Consider the following 9,334-nt stretch of genomic DNA (forward strand, 5'->3'; position numbering starts at 1 on the left):
AAAAAAAAAAAAGAGAAAACAAGAAAAAGGAGAGGGGGGGGGGGGGGGGGGGGGGGGGGGGGGGAGTGCGGGGGGTCTACGGCTGGCTTCAGAGTCTGGGAATTACCCAGCAACCTACTGGAAGTGATTTATTTTAGCATTGATTTGCTTGGTTTATTAGACTTATATAGAAACAGCCATCAGCCCTGTCTGGTTATGGTTTGTGAGCTTTTATAATGTCCCACCACAGTCTCGAATCTCTGTCACTTTTTCATGAAATATTCACCGTTTCATTGTGTCTGCAGAGCTACATTAACCTCTGCAAGCGTGAGGACAGTGAACCTTATTTACCCTTTAACTTTTAGATGTAAGCAGTTGTGCATTAGCTAGCTACGTTAGCCACTTTACCCGATAGAAGTGATTTATCAGAACTTGTGAATATCAACACTTTACAATGTGGAGCTGAGCGCTTTTGTTCAGGTGTAAGGAGAGCTACAGCAGTGTCATGATGAGACAGGGAGCATCAAAAGCTCTTAACCTGTAGCAGTTAAGTGGGATCTGGCTGTACACTAAATCACCTTTCTCATAGATATGCATTTATTTTTCTAGCTGTTGTGACAAAAATACCTTTTGTTGTTCTCTTACTGTGTTTATCCTGAAAGTATGTCTAGATATTCTGCGTGTAATGTCAGCGAGATTAAGCCAAAATGATGAAGATAACAGTGAAAGGAGAGGCACTCAAAAGGCTCCACGGACCATAAAGACAGTTTTCTTTACCGACTCTCTCGCTAAACGCGGTTTAGATGCAACAATAACACAAAGATTCAGCAATATTATTAATGGCTTTGTTCCAAGCGCCTGTGGGTTTGTAACTGTTGTGTGTTTCAAGATAGTGCGTGACAATGATGAAAAAAAAAAGTTCAGTCCTGCCGACTCAGACGTTCAAATTAATCCCTGTAGAGAATTTCTAAAGACTGCAGCAGCTGATAAGTCTGCTTACTTACATTGACGTGTCAAAATTATTACCAGTCATATAATTATACTTACCTAAAAGGTAAAATCTTTGACTCAATCCCTGAGCTCCGGTGGCAATTTTTAAAGAAATGAAAGAGATAAATAGACATTAAAGGGGCAGTGGGTTAATGTACTTTTTCAGCTTTACGTCATGTCATAATGTTATTCCCTCATCAAAACCACACCTGCAGTGTTCCCTTGATTCTTTAATGCATGTTTGAGAAATCCTTTAATCTTCCATGGCAACCATTCAGCTGTGCAAAATGTTTGGGTGGACCTAGCTCTGCCTTTGAGGGCGAAGCTCCTCCTCAGAGATATGGTTTCCAAGCTGAGCTTCTGCGTTACATAGCAGGCCTCCCCAACTCAGTTCCTTCAGACTAGCCAGAAGCAATTAGCAAACACCTGGTGGAACTGCACATCTGCTGAGCTCATTATAGGAGCTGCTGCTCAGTGAAACGAAGGTGAAAATGTTGTAAAAAGGTTAATAGAGAAGCTACTCTATGACCACTTCCCGGAGCCGGAGTGTTAGATAGAGCAGGAAGTTCTTAAAGAGACAGAAGCCCAATTTCAAGGCATCAAATAACAAAGTCAAATTTATTTAAAGTCAAATTTGATACAAACAGTATTTTTATAACAGGTAACATACTTGATCATGCTATAACATGGCACTGTGTGGCTGAAAATAAATAATACATTGAGTCTGTATTTAATTTGATAATCATGAGACAGACTTCAGCTGAAACTGAGTGATTCTATTGGAAGTAGAAATCTTTATCACTGAAGTATGTTTTAATAATTAGGTAAGGTAATGACAAAACATGCACAAACATAAAAATCTAACTAATTCAGTTGACATTTTTGAAGGAAACATTGAATCCATTAAATGTTTGGATTGATCAGAATTTTTATCAGCGACTCTCTTTGAAAATTTGGTTTTTGCACGTAGGTTTTTCCAAAAACCTGAGAACTTAAAACATCTTTCAGTTTCCAACCACAGTAACTACAGACATACAGCTGAACAGGATGAGAAAGCGCATATTTTTGGATCAGATGGCCGTTTACATGCCGTCTCTCTCTCTCTCTGTGTCTTTCTCTTTTGGCTGGAGGGATTGTCGGGGTTGACTCCATCTGTTTGCCCGATGAGGTCAGTCTAAGGTTGGTTGGCCGTCAGTTCTGCGTTGCAGTCCGATGGAAATGGCGTTCCACTTGTTGGAATCGGAACCGAATTATGACCAGCACCAGAAAGTAACCTTGCTGGATTCTCCAAATGTGCATGAAGGCAGAAAGGAATGCAGTCTTTTTTTTCTGGAACAAACTTCCAGAAAACTGTAAATCAGCTGAAACACTGACTTTGTTTAAATCTCGACTAAAATCCCACCTGTTTAGAGCTGTATTTGAAATGTAATCAATTTAACGATAGCAATTGACTAAATGTCATGTTTTGATTGTTGATTTTATGTTGCATGACTTTGTATTTTTGTGTTTGTTATTATGTAAAGCACTTTGAAATGCCTTGTTGCTGAAATGTGCTATACAAATAAAACTTTATTAATTGATTGATCGATATAAAGGTTATAGCATTAAGCAGCATGTTAAACAAAAATTATTGTGCAACCAAATCTTAAACAAGCAGACAAAGCTCATATTTTGATACCTTGGTTCTGTCACGGTGTTATTCTTAGTTTGACTCAACATTGAGAGCTTGACTCAGTTATAACAGCTCTCATGAGCAGAGGAGTTTATAATAGATATAACCTTAAAAAAAAGACGGTTCGACAATTATGTCAAATGCTATTGTTTATGTTTCCAGGAAGAGATGGCTCCAAAACAAAAACCAGATGAGATATTTCACAGGCATGAGGCTGAACACTAATATAAGGTCTGCGAAAAAGAACAAAAAAGAGGAAGTGTGCATTCGTTTGAACACTGAGGGTTATAACTGATACTGAATTAATTGTGAGTCATTTCAAAAGCTCACCGAGCTCTAAGCTAGCACGCTAGCATGTCTTCACAGGTGTAGATTGAACTATTTATGTTCTGACGGTCCCAGACATATAATCTGGAAGAAAAGATGATTTTAGCTCAATAGGAATTGACAGTGAAGGTCTTCTCCACTTGCAACATTATAGAAGTGAGAAAATGTGCAAAAAGTCCGACGTGAGAGGTCCAAACCACGACTTCACTCCAACATCAGAAATTATTTTCAAGATGGCCAAGAACCTCATTGGTATCTTAGTATGACCCATGTGAGGCCTGTGGTGCCATTGAGGGGTTTAATATCGACTCCCTCTTCTAAGGCCTCTTAATTGCAAAGAGAGCTTAAAACTGCAGTATGTAGCTTTATTTAAAAATATATATATATATTTATATATTTGTTAAAACTATCACTTCACTGTGCCAGTATGAGACAGATAATCTGCGAAAAGATCAATCTCCTCCACCTTCTCGCTGTGCTAGTATTACCCTAGAGAATGCTGACCAAAAACAACCAATCAGAGCCAGGAGGAGGGTCTTAGCACTGCCAATCAACTTCATGTATGCACCACTAAATGTGCTAATGGTAGAGAATCAACTTAAAGCTGTTTATCTGCCATCATTGGTGGCAATGCTAACTATCCTTTGCATTCATGACCGGCTCCGCTGTCAGGAAGAAGCTCCAGTGTAGCAGAGAGCAAAGGGGAATGAACAGCGTACACAAGCATGACGGACAGCGCTAAAACCCGCCACCTGACTCTGACTCTGATTGGTTGCTTTGAGTTAGTACTGGGAGGAGCTCAATTTTTCACAGATTATCTTTCTCACACCATGAAATAGAGTCAGTTTCAACAATATATATATAATAGAAGTAAGAATACAATTCCATAATTTTTATTTAAAAATGTTTTTTCTTCGTAAAAGTGATTATAGCAGAGCAGTTTCATTCCAGTTCTGAGCAGCATCTGGTCCGTAGGGGGCGCCTTCACAGACGTATCTAAAAATTATATTTATGAATGATGTAAAATTAATAGACACAATGAATTATTTACGCAACATTTCCACCAACTCAATCTCATTCAACAATGAATTTCCCTCTACAGACTCATATCGTTTTCTTTCCTGCAGCTCCACAGAAGTGGAACTAAATAGCCAATGGTTGCTAGAGGAAAATAACCAATCAGCACAGCTGAACTCAGTGGGAATTTCGCTCGCTACGGAAAATGTGGTAAAGTTTTCAGACACTCGGGTGATAAAGTTTAAGACGACAGTCGGGGGAATATTTGCCTGGACTGAATTTTCCACCTTGAATAATGAGGAGAATTTTACACATAGCAGGTAAGCTACAGCTTCTGTTGCTCAACGTGTTTTTTTAAGTCTTAGCATCCACATTGCTCTACGTACTGTTCATTAATTACTTTGTCTGCTCATCAGCTTCTATCATTTGTTCTTTAGACAGTGTTGAATGTTGCTGTGTTGTTATGCTTATGTCGCTCTGGTTAGCATAATGCTAATGCTGCTCTGTATAAATGTTTCTAAGATTTTTTTTAATTGTTAATAATGTTGCTCTTGTTGCCTTTTTGTGTTTCTGCTGCTGTTACAATGCTAATGTTTGGTTTATATCATGGTGTTTGCTGGGTAAGGTTTGAGGCTGATTTAATTATTAAATTCTTTAAATTTTGCAAGGTAGTGAACAAACTTTTACTTTTAGTTGATTTAAGCCTTCGTGTTATTTTGCTGTATGAAGAATGAGACATTGTTGTGAAATTGTCATTTTCTGGCCGTTAATTGGAGCCTCTGTACTGGACCAGGCACATAGACTCACCAAGATCCAGTTCTTTGCTTAAAAGTTAAACCTATTCAGCCATTTGATTCAGTTATTGGAACAGAGACCCAACTAAAACATGGGGGACAATGGAGGACCACAACCACACAATAAGATGAAAATTTTCAATTATTTTCGTTATTTTTTTTTTTAAAGATTTCCCAATATGCCTCCTCTAACTGGGAAAAAATAAAAACGTTCTTAAGCGACTTATTCGGAGTCTTGACTTTTGGGTGTTTTTGATGGTTTGATTAGGATGATGTCAAAGAGACCTTCCAACCTCAAAGACTAAAGAGATCACTACCAAAAGCAAAATAATCAAATAAAAACACTTTTTTTTCTTCAACACTTGATACTCCTTACATTTTTTTAATCGTCTTTTGAGAGATGTCTCTCATTTCCTGCCAGAAAAACTTCTTGGTGGAGGTAAAATAAGTAATGTATGACCTTAACTTTTTTATTTGTACCCAGTTTGGCTGAATCATTTATTTTATTTAAGAAATTATGTTTTACTTTGAATGAAGCAAGTAGAAAGAAGTTGCGGAGGACAGTGGGTGATCAAAACAACATCAATGCCTTAGTGGATGACTTTTTAAACATGGCAGTGAACATTTAATATCATATAGTCCAACATGATACTTTTCGTTGCCTGTACATGATCTAATACGGCCGTATTTACGCTGCAAGCCACAAGGTTTCGACGCAAGAAACGTATGTGAATTTTTACCAAACAAAAGCTTCATTGCTTCATTAACAGCGACTATTACATGCTCACTTGCTATTTATACATTAGTGTCTACGTTTTTGACTTGTTAAAGAGTTTTTTGATAAAGCGACTCGTTTAAAGAGCGCTTTAGCACAACCTGGTAAAATAATGACTTCTCCCTTGTTCCGGTCACTTCACAAGAACCTGGAGACGTTCTGCCTCTTTCTTTCCCCCGTATGTGGAAGCTCGAAACGCCGCTGTTGGTCAGCGCCAGCCAACAAAGCAGTCGTTTCATGTGGGCCTGTCCTGACCTCAGTGATCTCCGTCTCGCAAACTAGACAATTAGTTTGCATGCCTGTGATTGGATGCAAATACAATAACTGCTTTTTTTTCGCCTCCGTTTCCCTTCTCCTGGCTGCGTTTTTTTTTTTTTTTTTGCCCCCTCATAATAGTGACATTGTGTGTCTTTTGTGTTTGTTCGTGCCGGTGCGCTCGGATATAGTTCGTCTTATCTCTCCCAAAAATAAAAAAATTGTGATGGATGAGCGATATAATTATCAATTCATTTCTACGAGACGACAGCCAAGGAAAAAAAAAATGCGTTTAAAAAGAGGTTGTTTTTAGAGGCAAAACTGTAGAAATAAATAAACCCATTCTGAGCTCTATCTATTCTCAGATAATTTGCACTTTGCCGCAGTTGATTACGTTGCGCTTCAAGCTGTGAATGTACTTTTTTCTTCGCCGTGCATGAAGAAAGCATAAACAGAGCTCTGCAGATCAAGCACACTGATAAAAAAAAAAAAAACAGACTATTTGAGCTGTTTCACCGTCTTACCCCGCGCGTTGCCCTCCTCTCAAAGTTCCAGGGCAAACTGCAAAAAGGTAATCTCATTTGTAATGTGTGACAGCTTATTTGCAACTATGCACACTGGCATATTTTTGCCCCCTCTCTCTTCCTCTCTCTCTCTAATGGGCCCGCCAGTGATGCTTCTTCCTCTCGTAAACTCATAAAGCTGATTTCACAAAGACACCCTGGAACAGTTTAGATGACACATTGCCATCGCCCGTGAACTCAAGTTATCAATCAAGCACCAATTAACATGCTCGGTTAAAGGGAATCAAGAGGCTCTTTGAAGTTCTGGAGCTGGTGTGAGTGCCTCTATGTTTTATCCATAGCATCTGAAAAAAAAAAAAAAATTCCACCGAAAATGATTGTTTCCACTAGTTTTTATTGAAATTTCCAGCATTTTTTTTTTCTATTTTATTTATTTTTTGTGGGTGGTAAATAAGCAAAAAAAAATTTAAAAAAAGAAAAAAAAAAGTTGACACGGATCAGAGTCAGAAAAAAAAAAGTTTGTGAAATTTCAGTTTATCAATTGTTCCAACATCGGATATCCTGTTTTATTCGCTGGGTGCAACGCCGTCCCCCCTTCACCACCACCCCTCTCTCTCCACCTCCCCAACACAAACCACCACTTCCTCTGTGAAGGTGAACCTCAAACTCAGTACACAGCACAGCAGCTGCACAGTAAACGTGCACTTCCTCATCGTACGGCGACAGGATCCTCTGTGTGTGTGCCGACGAAACAATCGTCTTTCTTCAGAACGCGGCCCTCTTGGTTTCGATTAGGCCCAGTTTTCAGGAATCAAAGGCCCTCGATGATATCATGCAGGTTACCTCCGAAAAAGTGAAACCGATACGGCTGGCACGATGTTTTCGTACCGGTGAAGTCATTCAGTTTCTGACTGTTGTCGTTATAGTTTTCTTTTTTTGTTGTTGTTTTTATTTGAAGGGGCTTCGAGAAAGCATCATATATTCACAAAAGATCCCAATAAACCTCAAATAGTGTTTCTGGGAATTGTGTGCGCCCTGTTAATTACAGCAGAGATAGTGGAGTTTAGTCTTTTGCAGAGAGTCGAGCTAAACGGGGAGAAACAAAAGTAGGCGAGTGGCACATTCTCTACAAAAACAATGTCCCAAAGCTACTAATCAGACAACTCCTGATCTAGATCTAGACCTTAGATTGCACTAATGAATTCTAATTCTTGTGTTTTAGCATGTAAATGTGTATTAAAGTGGTAGACAGACAATCCCTGCCTGCAGGAAGAAGTCTTAGCATAAATGATCTGCACTCGCATGCTTCGTGTTGCACCTTTGAAGTGGTGTTTTTTTTTTTTTTTCTTAAACGCTTGATTCTGTTGTTTTATCCTGAAATCATTTTTTAGCGGCATGGAGGAAGGCGTGTGGCATCTAATGTAGCTCTGTTTCTCAGCTGTTTTCCCGCTGTGTAAACTCCTTACTTCCTCACTATGCTTACTATATTTTATCAGCCTAAAAAAGCCTGCCAGATAACAACCAGGGAGCAGGGAACAAAATAAAACCAATCACAACTGTGGCAAAACAAAGAAAAAGTGGGGAAATGTAGACCGTGTCTTAAATAATTTATTCTGTTGGATAGAAAAATAATTTCTATCAAAGAAGTAATCTTTTACTATAGGCACAATGTTGACGACTGTTATACTTTTGGCATTTTAAAAAAATCATACTAATAAATTAGAATTATAGTTGTGCTTAATGAGCTTCAGCTAACTAGTGTGGTTAAGCTAGCCTTGCATCGCTAGCTTTGCTGTGCTAACATAAAGGCCAACAAGCAAAGAATAAAACCTTTGTTTTAAATAGCAAATAGATTAAATAATAACATTTGTAGTAAATTATGTGTCTTGGAAGAATAACTAAGTGTATATGTATTGTTTTTACAAATACATACAGAGTATGTATTGGATTTGCTAATAAGTATTATTAGTAAGTAATGGCTAATAATGACTTGGTAGCCATTATTTGCTAGTAAGTAGCAAATAATGCTACTTATTAGCATTATTTGCTAATAATGCTAATATTAGCAAATAATGCTAATATTATTTGCTAATATTCTCCAAGAAAATCTTTCTCCAGCCGTACGGGTATTATACTGACACAATGTTGGTTCTCTGTCGCTAATAAGTGTTGAACAGAAGTTGAACATAGTTTCCTCACAACACAGATGAGTGTGGACTTAGACAAACAAAACAGAATTACACTATTATTTGAGTTTTATCAGATTAATCAGTAATCTGATAATTGTTTTTTATTAAAAATGCTAGATAACTGCATTAATAAGTAGTGTTTTTCTGTTAAGAGCAAATGTATCGTATCAACCGTTTTAGGATTTTTAAACATGTCTGTCCTGTAATCTAAGCCATTTACCACAGGCTTACATAAAACAAATTCTGTTTTCCACAAAGGGAAATTATTGCATCTTCAGTGTTCTGTTAGATTCATATGTGTTTTCTGCTCTGGATTATCCTCAAAGTGTTGTTAAAACTATGTTTAAAAAATGACTCACTCAGGAAAATGGAATATATTTTGAACTTTACTTAGAAAGAAAAATCACTCTCTGTAAAAGAAGAAAGTTAACTCAGTTAAGATGTTATTTATTTAGCAGAATATTTTGAAAAGCTTACTAAACTTGACTTGGTGGCCTTGTTGTCTCCATAGCCTTTGCTTCAGTTGGGTAAATATGGACATTTTGATATTTATTGTTGCATCACCATACTTCCTAGAAACGCATTTCAAAGCTGTTTGGCCATGAAATCATCAGAAAAGGCGGTCTGCTTTCAGCTCATCTGGATCTGAATTCATATTAAACGTAGAAAACGGAGCAAGGTTGAAGCTAACTCTTAGTTAATGGCCTTTCAACTACATTTGCTTCATAGCTTTAATACACTGTAACCTTCAAACGAGAATAAAAAAGTTTCTTAGACATTTCTTTTATACACCAACACTGTTAATTTGCAGC

Source organism: Poecilia latipinna, unplaced genomic scaffold (assembly GCF_001443285.1).
Source record: "Poecilia latipinna isolate Pla-1442-1.1 unplaced genomic scaffold, P_latipinna-1.0 Scaffold352, whole genome shotgun sequence".
Classification (NCBI taxonomy): domain Eukaryota; kingdom Metazoa; phylum Chordata; class Actinopteri; order Cyprinodontiformes; family Poeciliidae; genus Poecilia; species Poecilia latipinna.